Source organism: Molossus molossus, unplaced genomic scaffold (assembly GCF_014108415.1).
Source record: "Molossus molossus isolate mMolMol1 unplaced genomic scaffold, mMolMol1.p scaffold_m16_p_18, whole genome shotgun sequence".
NCBI lineage: Eukaryota > Metazoa > Chordata > Mammalia > Chiroptera > Molossidae > Molossus > Molossus molossus.
The window spans coordinates 12,220,458-12,241,912 of record NW_023425353.1 but is presented as its reverse complement, the minus strand read 5'-3'; the positions used below and the strand labels follow the sequence as shown (position 1 = coordinate 12,241,912).

General features: G+C 43.9%; 1 pseudogene; it reads right to left on the bottom strand.

Moving 5' to 3' along the window:
• Positions 1 to 275: 275 nt before the first annotated feature.
• LOC118633519 overlaps positions 276 to 21,455 on the bottom strand; it is a 56,061-nt pseudogene continuing 34,881 nt past the window's right edge.

Genomic DNA, 21,455 nt, shown 5'->3' with positions numbered 1-21,455 from the left:
TTAAAACCGGCCGAACAGGTGGATTCCAGGGTCTTCTGTGATGGCAGACAGTAGTGCCGAGAAGTCCGATAGGTGCACATGTAATCAGGGTGGTCTGTTCCCCTCAAGGTGAGGGGAAGGAGGCTGAATAGGAAAAAAGACACCAGAGAGGCTTCGGGGCTCTGGGCTCCCTGTTGGGTGGCAGCAGGCACACGGGCCTAGCCCTCCTTGCTCCCTTCTCCTCCGTGGAGTGAGCCTGCTTCTCCCTCGTGCGGACACCAGTTGCCCACAGGGTCTCAGGCACAGATGGAGGGGAGCCTTAGCAAGAGGCAGTGATGCTGATGCGCTCTCCTTGATGGATTGCTTTTCTCTTTCATCACTTGAAAGACACCCACCTGGTATTTTTTTCTTCCAGCGAGTGGGGGCAGATGGGCATGATCATGTTGGCCAACACATTGACTGGACCATGGAGGCTCTGGCTGTGGCTGAATACACCGGGTTGCCCATTGGGTGGAGATGATCACAGTGTTGCCATGTACTGATGTGATGAGATGCCAGTCCAGGTGGATGCCCGTGTTGGATAGGTATGGGGAAGGGCGTCTGTCCTTCGTCACCTCGTTCAAGACATGGTACGGCACCAGCTGTTTCCTGACCTCCTTGTCCAGATCTGTAGCCAGCACCTTGTTCCTGCTGATCCTGTGGGGTACAGCCATATTCTTCCCTCTGAGCTCCTTCATGACCCTTACCAACTGCTGCGTCCCCCTGTATCAGTTGAATAACTCGGAACTGAAAGTTCTCAAAGTTGAAGGGGTCAGGAAGCTCAGGGGGTCCAAGTAGAAGGCCATGACCAGAAAAGCAGGGTCCTGTCTCCTCCCAGGCATGTGACAAATCAGTCTGATTGGAAATGTCATCTCTGAAGGTACAGAACATCCTTTTCAGTGGTCCAGAGTTGTTATCACCCCCTATGGGGTCTTCTAGAACTTTCTTCTTCACATACACACTCATGTTTTCTCCTCCATCATGTGCCTGCAGGACTCCTTGAGGGCTGGAGCAGGCTGTGTCTGCCTGGTGACAACAGCACTCTCTGGGGAACTTAATTCCGTGCCAGCTGCTGGCCGGCAGGTCCTGGATTGCATGATGGTCTGGGGGCTCTGCAACACACAGGCCTTTGGTTCAGAAGTGGACACTGGGCAGGGCCATGCGGACAACGGGTCCCTCCTGAACTGGGTCCTCCCCAGGGCTGATGAGACAGAGGCTGCTGTAGTTGGCCCGCCTGAATAATGGAGTGGCTGAGCCCCCTGTCCAAGAGTGTGCTTAGCTTCTCACTCAAGTTGACTTTTTCTTGTTCCATCTCCGTAGTCAATAAACAAGGACTTAGGTCAGAAAAACACGGATGCCATTCGCCGCCACAGGGCCCTTCAGGGTCATCTGCTCACTGTCTCCCGGCTGCCACTCACAGTCCCGAGCCTGCCCCCAGTGCCATGGCTGTCCCCTGCACTTTGGTGCCAGAACCTTGGTGCGGGACCACCCAAGTGCAACACGCACATTGTATTCTGTAGCAAAACATGACAAATTGAAAATGTTTTTGAAAATAAAGCTTTTTTTTTTTTTCTATTTAATTTATACATAGCCCACTTTCAAGGCAAAAGCTATTTAGGTAGGAGGACAATGAGATTTGAAAACGAATTTGAACACTATCAATTTGTACTTTGTTTCAGCAAGTATGGAAAATAGATGCTTCTTAGATTACTTTTCAATGACTTTGGCCGAAGATATCTTAAGACCAAGTATTCTTCTATAGTTGCTTATTTTGAAAAGCTTAGATAAAGGCAAAAAATATGTTTATGGTCAACTCCATATTTTTAAGCCTCCTAAAATTAGTCTCAACTTTGTTTTTCCTTTGTATGTGAAATCACTGGATATCCTTAAATTTCGCTTAAAATAAGTGCAATTTTACATCATGTTTCTTGTGTGAGTGTGATACAATGTAGATTTTCCTTTCTACAAGTAATGGGATTATTTTGAAAAAACAAAGCAAAAGACAAAATTCCACCAGTGGTTTTTAAAGTGGTTTTTTGTTTCTTTGTTTTAGAGAGAGTGGAAGAGAGAGGAAGAGAGAAACAGCAATGAGAGAGAACCATCGCTTGGTTGCTTCCTGCGTGACCCCCACTGGAGGCAGAGCCCACAATCCGGGCATGTGCCCTGACTGGGCATCGAACCAGGGACCGCTTGGTGCAGAGGATGATGTTCAGTCCCCTGAGCCACGCCAGCTGAGCACCAGGTGTTTGTTTTTGATGGAGTCCATCCCTTCTCTCAGTCCTGATGAGAATCCTGAGATCTGGAGAGTCTGAGACCCATTCAAGGTGACAGTGAGTGGTAGAAGTGTGCTTGAAATCTACTTCTCTCAGTTGCTAGTAACCAATTGTTTCCTCTTTGACAGATAGAAAGAATGGTGACCAAAAATGGTAATTGCATGCATGAGTTTGGAGTCTCAACTACTTTTTTCAGAATTGAATAATTTTCCCAAGATTTTTGTTCCATTTAACCCAGCTCTTAGTAACTGTATATATGATTAAAATAAATGGTATAGAACACTTAATGTCAAATTTAACTTTCCTCGGTCTGTTAGCTCTAGGATCCCGTCAAACTGCCCACATTGTTAAAGCAGCCAAATTCATTTTTTAAAGGGTCTCATTTAATCCTTTTACCATGTTGAGTTTGGTGTTAGGTCATTGTTCTAACATTAATAAATTTGTTTTATCATCCTATGTGTTTTGCTTACATGATGTTTAATTTAACCAATTAAAATGGATACATTTGCAAGGACATTGAAGATTCTGTATTCCTTAATGGGTTTTGAGTCATTTTATTTTTGCCATGTATTGATATTTATATGAAATGGATAAACAGAGTGGTTGTGTTGTAATTAGACTCATTTGACTAATATGAAATTTATCCCCTTAAAGCATTTGGAACCATTTTCTTGGAGTATAAAACAAAGCAAAACATTATTCTAGCATGCAAAATCCACTTAAAGGGCACAGTTATTGCCACAGTTTGTTTTTCTTTACCGACTAAGATAGGGCTCTGAAATCAAGGGACATTGGCCATGGGAGGAGCTGTTGGCATGGAATGAATAGGAATTTTGCACTGCTTGTTTTGAAACCCGGCTACTTCTGTTAGGGTTGACTGGTGTCAGTGGTAACAAGCTTAAAATGAAATAATGCCTTTTGCCAACACCATCTTGATTCTTCTTGTATGGACTGCTTGAGCCAATGTAACACGTAATGTAGAGCAAAACAAGGAATCGATAAAGCCATTAAGCAGCTCACTGTCTGGCTAGGAATGTTGATGAATAAGTCCACATTTCCCCTTGGGTGTTTTTATTCACCAGGGAAGAAAAGGAGTGGGCCAGCAAAGTAGAGAAATTGAGAACGGCTTTTCTTGCTTGAGTGAGACAGCGCAGCTCGGGTCTCTGTCTTCTTACCGTGGAGACTCCTTTTCTTATCCATTAACCAGGAAGTGTGACTAGTCATCCTGTGCTGCCTCCTTCCTGTCGCTTACTTTAGGGTTGTTTACTAGTTGATGATAGAGTGGACATATATGAAACACACTCATTAAACTCAGGAATCAGTTAAGTTGTGACTGCCCTTAAAGTCATGAGACCAGGGCCCAAGAGCTTGGGTGCAATGGCCTATAGTGGGGCCACCGGAGACAAAGGGAGCTTGGATGTCATATTAGTTCGCTAGTACTGCTGTAATAAGGTGCACAGTCTGGGTAGCTTAAACTACAGAAATGTGTCTCACAATTCTGAATGCCAAAAGACAGATCTAGGCTGGTCAGGACTGGTTCCTTCTGAGGGCTCTGCGGGGGAATCTGTTCCATGCCTTTCTCCACGCTTCTGATATTTTGCTGTCAATCTTTGGCATTCCTTGGCTTGTAGAAGCATCCTCCTGATCTCAGCCTTCATCTTCACATACTGTTCTCTCTGTGTGCATGTCTGTGTGCAAATTTCCCCCTTTTTATAAGGATATTAGTCACGTTGCATGAGGGTCAACCCTAATGACTTATCTTTTTTTTTTTTAATCCTCACCCGAGGATATTTTTCTATTTATCTTCAGATAGAATAGGAGGATGAGAGAGGGAGAGAAAGAGAGAAACATCAATGTGAGAGGGACACATTGACTAGTTGCCTCCCGCATGACCCCAACCCAGGCCTGGGATGAACCGCATCCCAGGTATGTGCCCTTGGCTGGATTCGAACCCATGACTCACTGGTCCGCAGGCCAACGCTCTACCACTGAGCCAAACTGGCCAGGGTCCTAATGCTTTATCTTAACTAATTACTTCTGCGATGACTATTTCTAATTAAGGTCACATTCTGAGGTAGTGGGGTTAGGATATATGGTTTTGGAAGTCACAATTCAACTCATAATAGATGGATAAGATGGCTGGTTTTGTGTCTCTACTCGACAAGGAGTGGTTTCAGGCAAGCAAGATACAGATTCAAAATTAGTAAACATCTGTCTCACAGTTTTTTCTGGGTGTTTTCACATATCCTGTGTTCCTTACACAACAAACAAATGAGTTCATGTTTATGGAGGATGTAGACTTTAAAATGGAGTAAAGCAGAGTAAACCCTGAGGATGAGCAGGAACACGTTAGAGCCTTCTAGTGTTTTCTTCTGGGTTCTGAAAAGCTATAGTAATTCTAATCTCCAGTGGCCTGCATGAAGACTTTGATTTACTTTTTTTTTATTAGAGAGAGAGAGAGAAGGAGGGAGAGGGAGAGAGAGATAGAAACATCGATGAGAGAGAACATCTATTGGCCACGTCCTGCATGCCCCCCATTGCGGATCAGGCCCACAACCCGGGCATGTGCCCTGACCGGGGAAGCGAACCTGCAACCTCTTGGTGCCTGGGTCGATGCCCAACCACTGAGCCGCACCAGCCAGGGCTGATTTACTTTAATCATGCTCAGTGGCTGGCAGATGTTGCCATTATACAATACATGTAGTGAATCATGACATAAAACATGTTCTGTAGTGTGCTTTGTGGGTAACTCAAGGGATTTGTCAAGGGTAATTTTGCTTATTTCTGAAAACTTGTATGCTGAGTTTTGAACTTAATCTAGTCACTATCCCAGATGGTAATCGACTCATTAAATGGAAGTTTGGATGTGATATATATATAATTTTCCCTCCCTCCCTCCCTCCCTCCCTCCCTCCCTCCCTCCCTCCCTCCTTCCTTCCTTCCTTCCTTCCTTCATTCATTCCTCATCCGAGAATATTTTTCCATTAATTTTTAGGTAGAGTAGGGGGGGGGGGGGAGAGAAATGGACGTGAGAGACATCGATTGGCTGCCTCCCACAGGATTTCGACTGGAGTTGGGGATCGAATCCGTGACCCTTTGGTCCAACTGCTGAGTGAAAACTGCCAGGGATATATATATAATGTTGTTGTTTTTTTCAAAAGTACCTTGAAGTTGAGTGTTTTTAAGTTTACCTTTACCAATGGAAACCATTTTGCAAATAAAATCTAACTTAAGAACTTTTAGATTTATTCTCTTAGTAATCTTCAAATATACAGGGGTTGGTAAAAGTAGGTTTATAGTTGTTCATATGGAAAAAGATGTACAGGTTATGATTATTCCAATAGCTTTATTAACTCAAAAGAATGTCACAATGGTAGTGCACTCAGGTACAATATCATAAGTGACACTGTGGCATTCTTTTGTGTTAATAAAGCTATTGGAATACTCATAATCTGCACAGTTTTATTTATTTACTTATTTATTTTTAATTCTCACCTGAGGACATTTTTCCATTTTTCTTCAGATAGAGTGGGGAGGGGCGAGATAGAGAGAGTAACATCGATGTGATTGAGACACATTGGCTGGTTGCCTCCCGCACGACCCTGACCAGGGCTGGGGGTGAACTGCAACCGAGGTATGTGCCCCTGATCCGAATGGACCTGCAACTCTTTGGTCCACAGGCCAATGCTCTAACTGCTGAGCCAAACCGGCCACGGCTGCCCAGCTTTTTTAATGCGAACAAATGTAAACCTACATTTTTCCGTCCTTGAAAATACTATATTATTAACTATTATTGCCATGATGTACATTACATCTCCATAACCCATTTATTTTATAAGTATAAGTTTGTACCTTTTTATCCCCTTTACCGATTCTGCCCACTCCTCTCCCTCCGCCTCTGGCAGCTACCAGTTATGAGGTTGTTTTTTAAGAGCCAGTATATAAGTATTTCAATTGTACCTCAATTTAAAAAGTTTCTAGAGCCCCAGCTGGGTGACTCAGTTGGTTGGAGTGTCATTCTGAACACCAAAAGGTTGCGGATTCCATCCCCAGTCAGGGCTCACACGGGAGGCAACCAATGGGTGTATTTCTCTCTCACGTCGATGTGTTTCTCTCTCTCTTTCTCCTCCTCCCTTCCTCTCTCTCTAAAATCAATAAATATATCCTCAGGTGAGGATTAAAAAAAAAAGACATAAGTACTTTAAAAAAAGTTATCTTATAAAAAAAAACACACACACACAACAAAACAATCTTACTTGAAATCTTAATACTATACAAAATAGATTTTTAAAAAGATCTCCTTGAATCAGGATAGGAGGCTTCTGGTCAACCTCCCCACCCTCTTCCTTGCTTGAGTTCTTTCCACCAGAGCACCGTTGGAAAAGACAAGAAGAAATGTCTACACGTCAGCATGTTTGCCATTTGATGAGAGGTTTTTTTTCATGTAGAAGGAAATTAGAAAAAGTAAGGATAGTATATCCTTTGGGTAACCAACCTCAAGTTATTTGTGGGCTCAAATCAGTGTTTGTGGCTTATTCTTGTATTTATTCAACAGAAATTGAGAGTGATTTGTGTAAGATATTGGGAGATTCAAAGATCAATGAGATATAGTCTCTTCTATAAGAATTTAATTTCCATCCACGTGTCCATCCATCCCTGGTATGTATTGAGTGCCTCCTATTTGCTATATTCTGTTAAAGGTATTTGAAAGAGCACAAAACTAACTAATGATACCTGCCTTTTTGGGACTTGTTTTATTGTGTGTGAGTGGGGATGCAGGGGGACTAACATGTAGGAAGGTAATGAGTGTTAAGAAACAGGAAAGAAGTTTAGGGGAATGGGGAGTTGGGTAGGTGTCACCTATTTTAAATAGTCCTCATTGGGAACAGTTGCCCTTGAGTAAAGGTGTGAAGGAGGTACAGTTCAGCATGTGGTACCAGGGCACAGAGGGGACAGACAACTCCTTGTCCTGCATAATCTCATTTGGACCCCACAGTAACCCTGTACGAGGAGGTACTGTTGTGATCAACATTAAGTTCAGGCTGATGTCCAGGATCGTCTAGGCAATAGTGGTGGAATTGCAGACAGCCGGCTCATTGGACAAATGTCTCTCTGTGACTTTGTTTAATGGGAACCCTCTTAAGCGTTTCTTTCAGGCCCTTCCAGCTTCTGCCAGCCTGTGTGTCCCAGCAGGGCCCAGCTCTTGCTCACGGGGCTCTCCAGAGCGCCTAGCTCAGAGCTGTTGCTCCTTATACCTATGTTGACTAAATAAGAAGGATAACGTGTGGTCCCTCACCCCTTGTAATTAAGAGAGAGGATCAAATCCCCGGGCCAGTTCAGAGAGAAATGAGACCAGCATCCTCCTGGTACCAGTCAGGCATCAGCTTTAGCTGGACTCGTGAAGCCCGCCGGGCTCCGTTAGCCGCCTCACGTTCACGGCTTCTCATTTTCTCGGTGGGTCACACTAAATAGTCCATTGTTCATCAAGGAGAGGAGAAATTGATTTCAAATTACTCCTGTATTGCTTAAAAACCAAACTGCCAGGAATGCTTTATGGGAACAGGGAGAAGATGGGCCCAGGGTTTTAGCTGCACTAAAACCTGCTTAATTAACCGGACACTGTCTATTACCGGCTGACAGCAGGCGTGACCCCTCTTCTGCAGAGGGGCTCGGTTTTGAAGACCATACTCCCGGGCCAGGAGTGGTTTAGCCCTGTGAGGCTGGAGGATTTATGCTTTGTGTGCTTTTTCTCTGCACACACCCTTTCCTGGGCCCAGGAGCTGCTTTGCAGAGGCTCCTGAGAACTGATTGTTAGATTTTCAGCAATCGTATGAGCTGGTTATTAAACACACTCTTTTAAAGTACAAAGTCATGTAAATTTACAATTAAATTATATTTAAAAAGTAGTAAATACCACATATGCATCACTTCTTAATTGTCTCAATACATTTCACTGTCACTGATGCTCTTGAGCCTTTGTCCGTTGTGTCTGTGTCGGGGAGGTGCTGTATGAAGATGAGCCACCGTGCAGCGTTTTCCTACTTTGCATGTAGTGATGGAACATTGGTAGTTTGAAGTTAGCAGTGGTGGGACTGTTTACTCCGTGGTAATCAGCAAATACTACAATCCTACTCCTCCTAGAGCTGGATGGTAAAGATTTACAAATACATTACTGAGTGGGGCCAACCTCCATATTACTTTGCTAGGACCGCAATAACAAGGTTCCACAAACTACGTGGTTTAAAACAACAGAGCTTGCGCTAGCCAGCTTGGCTCAGCAGTTAGAGTGTTGGCCCACAGACCAGAGAGTCCTGGGTTCGATTCCCGCTAAGGGCACATACCTTGGTTGCGGTTCACCTCCGGCCCTGGTTGGGGTCATGTGATTGGCAACCAGTCGATGTGTCTTACTCTCATGTCAATGTTTCTCTCTCTCTTCCTCCCTTTCTCCCTCCCTTCTATCTGAAGATGAATGCAAAAATGTCCTCGGGTGAGGATAAAAAAATAAAACAACAGAGTTTCATTGTCTCATAGTCCTGGAATCTAGAAGTTTAAGATCAAGATGTTGGCAGAGTTGGTCCCTTTTTGGAGGCCACTTCCTGGTTGCCGGCCTTGCCACCAGTGCTTGGTGTTCTTGGGCCAGTGGACATCCCTGCAGTTTCCGCATTCTTCACCTGGTGGTCTCCCTGTTTCTGTGTCTTCACGGGGCCGTCCGTCTTCCTGTCTGCAGATGAGAAGATGGAACTATAGGTGAACTTTGTTCACTGGCCAGGATCTCAGAGTTGGTCAAAGAGACAGCTAAGAGAGGGGCCCAGGTCTCTCTGGACCCAAAGCCCCTTTTTGTTGGGCCCTACCACATTCTGTTCTTCAGCACATCCCACATCTGATGAATGGGCACAGCCCATTTCTGATCCTTCTTGTTGGTTGAGGTGTTAATCATACGTTTATTTTCTCATTCAGTTAGTAGGTATTAGGAGAGCCCTGACTGTTGGCCAAGGACTATGTTAAGGGATCGGTTGTGACCTGTAAGTAGATATTAACGGCTCAGGTCTCAGAACTAGACCAAGGGAATACTGCATTCAGTTTTCAGTTGAAAGGGGGAGAAATCCACACAAAGTAGCTGAAGCAGATGAAGAACTGACTGGTGATATAATGCAAGAGTGTAGTGGGGGCAGTCATGGCTAGGTCCAGGTCATCCTCACTTCCCTAACACCTGCAGACTCATATGATATACAGATCTCTGTATTTCTAAGGAAAGAAACTCTCCTTGAGTCTAGATATTATGCCTTACTCTTATCAAGACTTGAGTCACATGTGACTGGACTAGGAACTGGACAGGTTCAGATAATGTCCCCACACTGTCATTGCTGTAGGAGTGAAAACCCCTACCGTACCCTCTTGGAATGGCTTTCTTTTAGGAGAGCGGGGTCTTTGCCAACCTCATTGGACAGGTGAAAAGAACTGGGTGACAGGCGCATCCTAAACGATGACCTTGGGGTCTAGAGTTGCTACTCCTCACCCCTCCTTGCTCAACACCACAGCGGGTGCAACACGTGGTGTGAACCGCCGTCTGTGACAGAAAAGCTTTGGGTAAGTGGCGGTCCCGGGTAGGTTTCCATTTTAGTGTAAATCCTCTGTCTTCTTGAAATGGGTCTCCTTTAAAGACTTAGGAACATTTTCCTGAGAGAATGCTACAAGAATTCAGAAGTCGGATCAAACCATGTTCTTTGGGATTCATTAAAACCGAAATGCCTGGGGCCAAGTGCTAGCCAGATGTATCAGACGCCGCACTGACTGAGGCTGCACCACGCTGGATCTCTCTGATGCTCTCATTTGATAGTTTTTTTTTTTCTTTACCACAAAAAGGCAGCTCCACAAACTCTTTAAATCTTACATGACTCTTTTAGGGGGTGGGGGGAATCTGAGAATGGAGCTAGGAAATTTTCATTATTAACCTGACTCTCTCTTCTCTTTCTCCTTGGAATTAAATTCTCTGTAAATGCCAAGAGGTGGACGTCCCGCTGTGGGTTTTACCTGTTTGCAAGCCCACTTTCTTGAGCTGGTTTCTGTGATGACCAGTGCTGAGGCTGTAAACTAAAGGCCCTTGGGCTCAGCAGCTGAAGGGGCGGATGAGGCAAGTGAACCACAGGGAGTGGCCAGACTGCAGAACTGGTCACACTGGCCTCTCTTCCAAGGCCAGCTCTGTTTGGCTTGGGCTGATTGTTGTGCTGGGGGACTCTGAGTCAGTGTTAGAGCATTCCAGTATTTCAAGAGAAAGTAGAGATCTTTTTTTTTTTTTAAATCCTCACCCGAGGATATTTTTTCCATTTATCTTCAGATAGAGTGAGGGGGAGAGAAGAAGAGGGAGAGGGAGATGGAGAAAGAGAGGGAGAGGGGGGGGCAGGCAAGAGAGACACATCAACTGGTTGCCTCCCACACGACCCCGACCAGGGCCAGGAACCAAACCACAACCGAGGTATGTACCCTTGACCAGAATCGAACCCGTGACTCTGGTCCGCGGGCCGACACTGTAACTGCTGAGCCAAAACTGGCAAGGCAAAAGTAGAGATCTTAAATTTCACCTGACTACTCCCAGTTTAAAAAATTTGCTAATGACTTCCGTTATTATTACACCATGAGGGCTGAAGTGATCATCTCTTGGCTAGGCTTGTCCTCTGCATCCCATTTTCATCTCTGGTCTGCGTCTTGCTCAGGTGGGAATGCCTGTTGAGGATGCTGTAGCATTCATCTCCTGCATAGAGCCTCCGTTTTACTAGGTGCCCACCCTCCTCTATGAAGCCCAACCCTTGCTTCAGAGACGGGTCTGTGTGGTTTTACATTCCTTCTTCGTGAGTGGTTCAGCACTGGCCATGTGATCTGATTGTCCAATAAAATGAGAAGGTGTGTGGACTGGGCCCTCCCTGGAAAGCAGCATCGGTCCACGGAGCCAGGGAAGCTGTGGTCTCCCTACTTGCTCTGGGTGCTGTCAGGATGTGCAGCTGGCACATTGCCACCTGAGGATGAAGTCGAATTTGAGGGGCTCAGCCTGGGAAGGAAGGAAGAATCTGGACTCCTGTTGATATTCTTAAGCTTCTGAATCAACCATCCCCGAAGCCTGTTCTTCCACTGGGCGTTCTTTTGCATGAGATAATTCATTCTTTATTGGTTAAGATGGGATGAGTCGGCCTGAGAAGCAGACTAGGGGAGAAACCCCAGTGTATTTCTAGACCCCATGAACTATAAGCGATAAAGAAGGTCTTCCTTGATGCTGGCTGTCCCTGATTTAGAGTTAGGCGATGGAGGAATTTCATCTCATGTCTTTAATCTGGTCCCTTGCTGTTGGCCCCTGATAATTATCTTGGATAATATACTATCTTTCTGTTGAAAAGGAGGGACTCCATGGGAAGGGGGTCGTCATCAATCACATCTCCACGAGGCTCAGCGTGAGGAGTGGCGAGTGTACCATGTGTTTGCCATCAGTGCTTGTGGTCACGCTCAGCCTGAACATGTACCGAGGCCTCAGGTGTCTGTAAAGGGTTAGATATTAAATCCATAATAATGAAACCATTAAATCAAAAAATTCATGGAAGTTATTCTTCAGGTTGATGCCTTCATTATGGAAAGCCTCATCCTTCACATAAAGACTGAATTGTGTTCAGTATAATCCCCCAAATTTTAGGACTTTAGAAGCATACAAAAGAGAAAGGGGTCCCTGCCTGACCTTTGCTGTGAAGGTAAATCAACTGGAATCACCCCGTTATCTGTAAATATCCTGGATGTTTCTTCTTCCTTTAAAAAAAAAGAAAAATAATATTGCATTTTAAAATGTTTTTTTATTTTCATCCACTTATGCAGGTAAGTCTTCCCAACCTTTTTTCAATTGTTAAAAATGAAAGATTACAGACTACCCTTTTACTATTAATAGCACACACAGACTTGCTCAGTCACAGTGGCTTTTCTCGTTTGCATGTTTGTACTCGATCTAGGGTGCAGAGGCAGTGAGGTGCGTGGTGAGGAGTGTGAACTCGGATGCCACACTGCCTAGGTGTGAATCCCTGCTCTGCAGCCTACTGGCAATTAGACCTTGGCAAATTGTTCAGTTTCCTTGTGCCTCAATTCCTGATCTGTAAAATAAAAGAAATGATAGTGCTGACCTTGTGGAGATGTGAGGATTAACGATTTAACATATGAGTTTGTTTAAAGGGCATGGACCAGTGTCCAGCACACGGTAAATGCTGTGTGTTTTCTGTGAGGCATCGTCACAACCATGCTAATAAAATCTGCTACTAGTGGCCGTGGCGTCAGGCTCTGTGAAGAGGTTTTGAAAGACTCGAATCATTTGGTAGGTGTAGTGTCACTGTCTCTGAGATTACAAGTGATTTATTGCTCGGTGTAAAATATCGCCGTGGGAGGTGAGCATAGGGAAAGGAGTGTCCGTGGGGCAAGGATACTGGGCTGAAGCCAGCTATCTTCACAGCAGATGGATAAAGAGATTATATAGTGTGTTTGCCTAGATGGATTTGGCTGTACTCAGGGTGACAGTAAGTACAGGTACTGACTGTTACTTAAGAGCTCAACACCAATGCATGCAGCATTTAATAAGGCAAACATTCCCTGTTAGATGACCATTCCTTTCAGAGGTAGGTGGTTCTCTCAGGTCATTCACTTAAATTAAATGTCTCATTTTCTTTTTCCGAGTGGCAAAAAGAGTATGACTTTTGAACAGGAGTCCTAATCATCTTGCAATAGTTAAAAGTATAGGATTCGAGCCAATGAAACCTGGGTTTGAGCTCTGAAGACGCCATGTACTGCTGTGATTTGTGAAAACCGTAAACAACCTCAGTCTTCTCATCTGTAACATGGGGATAACCATTCTCAGAACATCAATTGGAATCATGTAGGTAATCATGACCAGCACAGGCCTTCCTCATCATTTTTATTTATTTGTTTTAATTGATTTTTTTTTTTTTTTTAAAGAGAGAAGGAGAGAGAGAGAGAGAGAAATATCGATGTGAGCGAGAAACATTGAGTGGCCACCTCCTGCACGCCCCACACTGGGGATTGAGCCCACAGCCTGGGCGTGTGCCCTGACTGGGAATCGGACGGGGACCTTTCAGTCCGTGGAATGACGCTCAATCCACTGAGCCACGCCAGCTGGGCCTCCTCTTCATTTTTTATTGTCATTTTTTTTCTGCTTTATTTTTAACCACCATCTTGGCTACCAAGGCAACAAACTTGACAGCTTTTTTGGGAACTTTATGTATGTTGTGCCATTTCTGCGGAGTTTTCTGAGAAGGGAGCCTGTACAGAAAGTAAAAAAGAAATTCTCTCCTTAGTAACTACGTTTTTCTAGTCGGCTTTCAGTTTATTTGGCGCTGTTTTCCTGACATTTGTGGGTAAACTAAGACAGGGATTGGTGCCCTGGCTGGTGTTGTTCAGTGGTTAGAGCCTTGGCCCCCAGACCGACGTCACGGTCATGTGAGAGGCAACCGATGGATATGTCTCTCTCACACTGATGTGTGTGTGTCTCTCTCTCTCTCTCTCTCTCTCTCTCCCCCCTCTCCTTCCATTCTATCTAAAAATCAGTGGGAAAATATCCTCAGGTCAGCATTAACAATAACAACAACAAAGATATGGATTGGCACCCTGGCTGGTGTGGCTCAGTTGGTTGGAGCGTTGTCCAATACAGCAAACGGTTGAGCGTTTGATCCCTATTTGGGGCACGTATGGGAACCAACCCATCCATTTGATGATTTGCTATTTCTCTCTCACATCAATGTTTCTATCTCTCCCTCCCTTCCTCTCTCTCTAAAATCACTAAACACATCCTCAGGGGAGGATAAAAAAAATTTTTTTTAAAGAAAAGAAAAAAAGACAGGAGTGGCAGACTTTTCTGTAAAGAGGCAGATAGAAAGTAGACTTTGTTGGCTTTGTGGGCTGTGTTTCGCAGTTGGACCTTCTCATTGCATTGTAGCCAAAGCCAATGAACAGGCTATGTTCCAATGAGGCTTCATTTGAATTGCACATACTTCTCATTCCCCCTGCGATATTCTTCTTTTGGTATTTTTCTTATCACTTAAAAGTATAAAAACCATTCTTAGCTTGAAGACCATACAAAAAAGACAGTGTAATGGAGTTTACCAACCCCAGTATTAAAGTTTTGATAAACCTTATATTGCGAATAATCCATGTAGCAGAGACAGCTCTTATTTACAGTGTCTTGGGATCTGAAGCATCTTTCACTAACATTTGTAATGACTCTGCAATTTAATCAGGTCCAGACACTTTTCTTGGGCTATTTCCAGTTAGAAATGTTAACACTGTGAGCCCAGGTCGCTGCTGGGCATGAATGGCCTGAGTGCCCCCTGAAAAGCTCTTAACCTCCCCAGTGCTTTCGAGAGGAACTTCAGTGTGTGCGCTGTCCAGCCTGTTTGTTCCTTGGGCTCTCCCCCTGCCCTCCCCGCATTAAAGGTGCATTAGTGTATTCTCAGAGTTCTTGGAGTGGGCAGAGAGCAGTTATATCCCATACTAGCAGGATAATCAATGGAAAGAGATAGATTGCCAGTTGTAAATCATGTGAGAGAATTTGATGATATCAGCTTGGGGGAATGGGATCCTATTACTCCCATTCTGAATTCTCTGGTTCCTGGAATTAATTTTTTTTTTTTTTCTCAACTTGTATTCAATGGATGGAACAGCCTTTGCGATGAATGAGAGGGAGACACAACAGGTCAGATGTGTCCCGCACGCTCCCTCTGGTCCTCGCTGTCCGTGCTCACCCCATGTGATTTCAGACCTGTGATGTGGAACGCTTTCTATAGCCACAGTCAGTGCTGCAGAGTGAAATACACTGAGACTGTCAAAGAGTTGAAAGAACATTTATTTCATATTCAAAAGTGAAGAAAATCACACCTGTTAGATGAGGACACTCAAAACCCTAGCAGCATTTTTAGCAAATGCAATTATAGGCAATAGGGCAATAGAAAGCAAAGAGCCTTTTCTTTTTTCATTTTTAAGAAAAATAAACTGTGCCTTACACTTTCTGACTTAATGCAGAGAGATAAAATATGCTAATGACATGTTTTCTTTATTTATTTTTAAGGCATAGACCAGAGACATTTGGAACCTTTTCATCTAGCAAATTCAGCTTCCCTTTAAGCAAAGCACCAGGATTGCTTCAATATTTAGGTATTAATGTTCCCTTGTGGCTCAATCAGCTCTTTGAAAATGAAATTCTCGGCACTGCTGTCACAATTAAAGCAAGACATGCTGAGGTGAAAGGGAGTTTGTGTATTTCTTAGATTGGGGAGATGTGTTGAGTCAAGTGAACATCCTCTCAAGGTTAAATCATCTGTTTTAAACCCTCCCAATTACAGTGCCAGGTACAGCCTTTGATGAGATTCAGGGAGGACAAATGACTTAATTGGTGGGAGAGACATGCTCTTTGGAGGCAAGCTCTGAAATCAGAATGAACTGGACATTGTTTATTATTGTGGGAAAATGGTGACAGACATTGAACATTGTAGTCTCACGAGAACGTGGGCCATTCCTGGGCTACTGAAGTCCTTAGAAAGAAGAGGCAGGACTGGGTTCTTTGCTGTTTGTGAGAATCGCGAGGTGACCAGAATAAAGAAACCACCAGCAATGTACTATGACTTGTCCGAATGCAGTCTGATCTAAGGGACTGGATGGTGAATACGGTTTTACTGAAAAGATGGTTTCCTGGCCCGGCTTTCCAGAACAATCACCTAAGTCCTGTTGGCTTTATCTCCAAAATAAATCTTGAATCTCTCTGGCCAGTGCTCTTCATCTCTTCTGCTGCTAAGTTGGCCAGGCCATCATCCTGTCTGAGTTAAAACACAGTGACAGCCTTCTCAGCAGTGTCCCTGCTCTCAGAAACATCTCCCCCGTTGTACTTGAAAAATCCAGGCTCACAGTGGCTCAGCCTCCACTTTGCACATCTGCAGTTTGATTCGCCCACTTGCTCAGGTCTCTGTGGCTGGGACAGTCCAGCCGTCCTGGCTGCATCCTGCCTCCATGTCACATACATGTGGTTGTCTGGGGTTACCTCGATGGCCTTGCCACTGAGTACAGACCCTGGAGCCAGACTGGTAGGTTCAACCTGGCTCTACTGGCAGCCAACCTTGTGACTTGGGCGACTTACTGAAACTTTTCTGTTTCTCAGTTTACTCATTTTTAAGTCTACTTGAAAATGTTTAATAATAACTCTACATTTATTGTGAGGAATACATGAGTTAAAATATGGAAAGCACTAGGCCTTGCTTCGACGCAGTAAGCCTTGTATAAGAGTTAGATGGTGGCACCATTTGTTTTAAAGTCATATCTCTGCCTTTTGGGTTTTTGCAGGGCAGCTCCTTCTCCTGTATATCTCAGCTCCAGTGTCTTTTCTGAGTGACCTTCCCCGTCCATCTTCTAAAAGGGCCTCTTCCATAGCCACCCTCACTGCACCCCTTCCAAATTAAAAAAAAAAATTTTTTTAAACATAGAGAAGATTGCGTTAACAAATAAAGGAAGCTTCCCTTCCCCAGCCAGTTTGATTTCATTGCCAACCTGGTACCTATCGTCTCTGAACAGTTGTAGGTGTATTTCCTACAAACAAGGACATTGTCCATAATATCACAATACTTCATCAAAACTGGGAAATTCACTTCTATACAACACTACGTACTATCTAGTTCTCCGACGCCACTCAAATTTTCCCTGATTGTCCCAATTAAAAAAAAACAAAACAAAAAACCATTTGGGGTCATGTGCTATTTGTTCATCTCCTTTGTTTCTGGAGCAATTTTTCAGGCTTTCCTGGACTTTTATAACCTTGATAATTCTGAAGATAACAAACCAATTATTTTGTAGCTTGTCAATTTGGGTCTGTCCGAGGCCTCCTCACGATTAGATTCAGGTTATGCGTCAGGGCAGAAACATCACAGAAGTGATGCTCTGTTTCTTTCACTGCATCTGGTCACCTGATTTCCATGTGTCCCCTGCTGCTGAAGTTAACTTTGATCACTTGATAGAGACAGCATCTGCCAGGCTTCGCGGCTGTAAAGTTATTCCTCTTCCCCTGTTGTAATAAGTATTTTGTGGTAGATACTTTAAGACCATTCTCCTTAAACTTTCATCTTGTTTATTACACCAGATGGGACTCATGGATTTCCCTTTATTTATTGAGTTATAAACTGTTACTACCATTATTTTGATGCTCAGATTCCCCCCACATTTAGATGGGGGAGTTCCTTCCAGCTGGTTCCTGTGTTCCTTTGATGCATCACCGTTGTCATTTGAGCATGCTCTTACTTTCTGGAACAAAACGTTCTAGGTTCATCTTGTACTTTGCTGGCCTCAGCCCTGGATTCAGCCAAGGAGCTGAGGAGCATTGGACCTCTGATTCCTTTTAGAAGAGAATGATATTTAGAAACCAAGACTTGGGGATTAGGTGTGTTCATTGCTCATGAGATGTTAGAGGGCCAGACCCCTTCAGTGGAAACATCTAGGGATTATGTATGTATATATGTACGCACACATTTCCATCTATTTATTTCTGTATTTTATATTAAAAATCATGAGTTCACTACCTTTAATCCCAAACATTTCAACACCATGTGGTTCAATTTAGTTTTTCTCCTTTCTATATTTTTAACTCTCTTGCCTAACAGTGAGTACCCTGGCTTCCACTACTGTTTTTTTGTTGTTGTTGCTAATCCTCACCTGAGGATATTTTTCCATTGATTTTTAGAGTGATTGGAAGGGAGGGAGGGAGGGAGGGAGGGAGGGAGAGAAAGAGAGAAAGAGAGAGAGAGAGACACATTGATTGGTTGCCTCCCTCATGACCCTGACTGGGACCAGGGATCGAACCTGTAACCCAGGTACATGCCCTTGACCCAGAATCAAACCCATGACCCAGGTACAAGCCCTTGACCCAGAATCAAACCCATGACCTTTGGTCTGCAGGCCAACACTAACTGCTGAGCCAAACTGGCCAGGCCACCACTATCTTGAATATATATATTTATTCAGTCAGCTTCATCCCATGTTGAGCCACTGTTCCATGTAGACACCCTCCTCAACTCTCTTAAGATGCCAACACTCCACACCAAGCTCTTCTCCCCACCAGGTACAGAAGCCCGCTTCACCATACTCGGGTGCCCCTTCTGGACAAATGATGCTTTTGTGCAAAGAAAATGGCACCTCTTGTTTCCACCAGGGAACAGCCCCAGGCCAAGGTACTGAGTTTCACAAGAGTTGTATGGGGTGGATTTCACCTCTGTTGATTGACCTACATGCTGTACATCAAGTACACAACTTTATGTGGCAACCCTGGTGATTCTGCCCCTGACCATACTGGATGGGTCGATGGTAGACTCCTGACCTGCCTATAACCCACTCGGGACTGAGGGCTGCTGCTGCTCCTGAAGGTATGCTGCTGTGTGAACCAAGGAGAGTTGAAGTTAAGCTACCAAATTAGCAAGCCACATGGCCACAGTGGACAGAGAAGTACACCATGGGAAGAAATACAGTCTGACTGGCAAAGGACCTGGATACAGTGACAATGATCCAGTCTACTATGGAGAGGTCACATTGTTTGCCAAAGACTAACCCATTAATAAGTGGGAGAGCTAGGAATCAAATGAGGTCTGTCCAGTGAGGGCGTTGTCGGCCTTTAATCCCTGTTCTCTTGTTGTTTTTGGATGAAATAGTCAGGGTCTTGATCCACATGTGGGTTTATCAGGGTGTAGAGGCAATTTAAAAGGGCGTTCTTCTCTTCTTGCTTTCTTTTGACCTCTTATACATAAAAAGTTTACTTTCAAGAACATAGTGTTAATCAGATAGAGAACTATTTCCAAGAACCAGATGGCCTTCATTTCTTTCTTCCTGATTAGCTATATAAAGCTAATTGTCCAACTGAGAGAGACTTAATTTTACAGGCTTACATGGGAGGCACACTTATTGTTTACAGCTTTCCACCTCCTCTTGCCTTCCTTGCCAGAGGCTCTGTTCCAGCAGTGAAACCTGCATCTAACACCAGTGGGTTTGGGAAGAAGTTGGATTTTTATAAGGAGTCACCATACCGTGAGTGGATAGATAGAACACTTCTTAATCTTGCAGGTTAAAGGTGTGCTTACGTTATTCTTAGGGCCTCTATTCTATGTCTTCTTTGTATTTCTTATTTTAAATGGCTTTGACTGACAGCAGGAGTTTGTATAGTGGTGTTCAGGTAGTGTCTGCATTAATGTTCTGTTTGCAAAGGGCTCATTGTACCAGAGACCATATTAAGGAATTGTATTGTAAAAATGAGACTGAATTATAAACATGCAGGGACACATTATTATAACTAATTATTAAGCTTACAAAGAGGCCAAGTGGTACTTGCTAAGTCTTATTATTCAGTGTGGTGGAAACCTGTTTTGCATCAGTGGAAATACTACGCTGAAGCCTGGTGCCTCTTATGCAGAGGAAACATGCTAGTGGCTGGAATACCGCATCAGCCATGTTCAGTGTGGAAGGCGGCAGGCTTAAAAAAGCCATTTGTATTTCCTTAATGTAATCCACACGCTTTTCTAATTGAAACTGTTTAAGTTAAAGTATATACTGAAATTATATCTATGAAGAACTGGTAAAATAAAGTCTTGCAAGTCTAGACTCCAGGGTTAAGGGTGTGTGTGCGTGTGTGTGTGTGTGTGTGTGTGTGTGTGATGCTCACATTTAAAATGTGCATTCACATAGCATTCCCTTGCAAGAATGTGCCATTTTTAATTAAGACTAAAACATGGTGGGGTATTCTAAATTAAGCCTGATTATAATTGCAGATGGCAATTGAGCTTTTGGAAGCTGGTTTCTTTAACTGTTAAATAAAAATGGTCTTTGTAAGTATTGGTTTGCAGAAGCGAGTGGTGGTTGTTTAGGGAAAAAACTCTTTTTCCTTTATTTCCACCGAACTAAATATCACAACATATCCATTAAGGGGGTTTGATGCTGAAGAAACTTTACTGAAAGCTTTTTTTGACAATTGATTAAATGAAAACTTTTGGCCTATAAAAGTGAACTTCCTGGAGGCTTTCTGTTGATGAATCTGGAAAACCCATGACAGGTGTTTCCCAGGTGTTCTTCTCTGGATGGCTATTGAGCAAATGCAATAATAAAGTGGCAGAATTTTTTTATTATTATGTTATTGGTAGACTTTTAATGATCCAAATTAGGACTTCAGCATAGCCTTCTACTGTTTGGCAAGTAAACTTGACTTTGTTCAGTATCCCATAAAGCAGCGGTTCTCAAACTGTGGGTCGTGACCCCTTTGGGGGTTGATCGACCCTTTCACAGGGGTCGCCTAAGACGTAACAGTAGCAAAATTACAGTTATGAAGTAGCAACAAAAATAATTTTATGGTTGGGGGTCACCACAACATGAGGAACTGTATGAAAGGGTCACGGCAGTAGGAAGGTTGAGAACCACTGTGGCATAAAGACATGGGCATGCCGACTGTTGCCTGGGTGTGCAGTACTTTTGTGCATGTTGTTCCCTGCTTATACGAACCACGGACATAAAAGTTCTACCCGCTGATGGGTATGGAAACCTACTGACTAGACCACTGGTGTGCAGCTCGGGGCTCACGCACCCCACCTGCTCCCATGGACATTTGGACATCTCTAGAAACAGTTTTGATGGTCAGGATTGGGAGGTGGTGCTGCCATTTGGTAGGTAGAGGTCAGGGATGCTGCTAAATATCTTACAGCACAGGACAGCTGCCCACAGGAAGAAATGATCTGGTCCAAAATGTCAATAGTTAGGTTACTGAGAAATCTAGTTGAAAACAGTGACCTCATTGTGCCTCCCTCTGTCTCCCACTGTACCTTGGGCATGGCTTCACCGTGGATCTCCTGTGTTTTATCCTCCCCTCGTGTACCAGTGGGTAGTATATTAAATTCAACATGGAAGAATCCAACAAGATAGTCACAGGTGGGCAAGGACCAGCAGTGTGTTAGGTAGGTGGTATCTTGGACAGACCTGGAGTTTGCAATAGGCCGGGTAGTGCTTTGGGGAAACTGAATTGCTTTATCCCCCTGGGAAGTCTACCTTTGTTAGAGTAGGTGTTGTCCTTAAATGTTAGCTCTAGGAAGTGATGGATTCATGAAAAGTTGGTGATAAAACCAT